Source organism: Corylus avellana, chromosome ca8 (genome assembly GCF_901000735.1).
Source record: "Corylus avellana chromosome ca8, CavTom2PMs-1.0".
Lineage (NCBI taxonomy): Eukaryota > Viridiplantae > Streptophyta > Magnoliopsida > Fagales > Betulaceae > Corylus > Corylus avellana.
In genome coordinates, this window is record NC_081548.1 from 17,082,550 (window position 1) to 17,083,128 (window position 579).

The window sequence follows — 579 nt, forward strand, 5'->3', positions numbered from 1 at the left end:
TTCCTTCATTTTCAAAAACCCAAACCCAAAAAATCAATAAAAAATCAAAAACCCAAATCAAAAAATAAACCTTTCGATCTTCTTCTCTTCAAATCAAAAATCAAAAATCTCTCAAATCAAATCAAAATAAACCAAATCAGAGCTTCTTCAAATCAAAAACCTCTCTTCTTCGATCCTCTTCTCTTCTCCCTTTTTTTTTTTTTTTTTCTTCTGCTACTTCGATCTCTTCTCCTTCTTTTTTTTTTTTTTTTTTCTTTTCTTTTCTGCTGCTTCTCTGGATCTTCTGATCTTCTCCCATTTTTTTCTTTTTCTTCTTCTTCCTCGATCTTATTTTTCTCCTTTTCTTCTTCCCTCTAGAGGAGCTGGTGGCCGGATGTACAGAGAGAAGAGGCTAGGGAGATTGAGAGAGGAGAGAGAGAGCTGTGTTTGGAAATAAAAGAAAAACGATTAAAGAATATGAATATATAATAGAATTATAAAGGGAAAAGAAGAGGGAAAGAAAATAGGGAAAAAGTTGAAAATCCCGCTTGTTTTTTGATATCAGGTTTTTGATGTGCTAAAATTAGCAAAAAAATATAT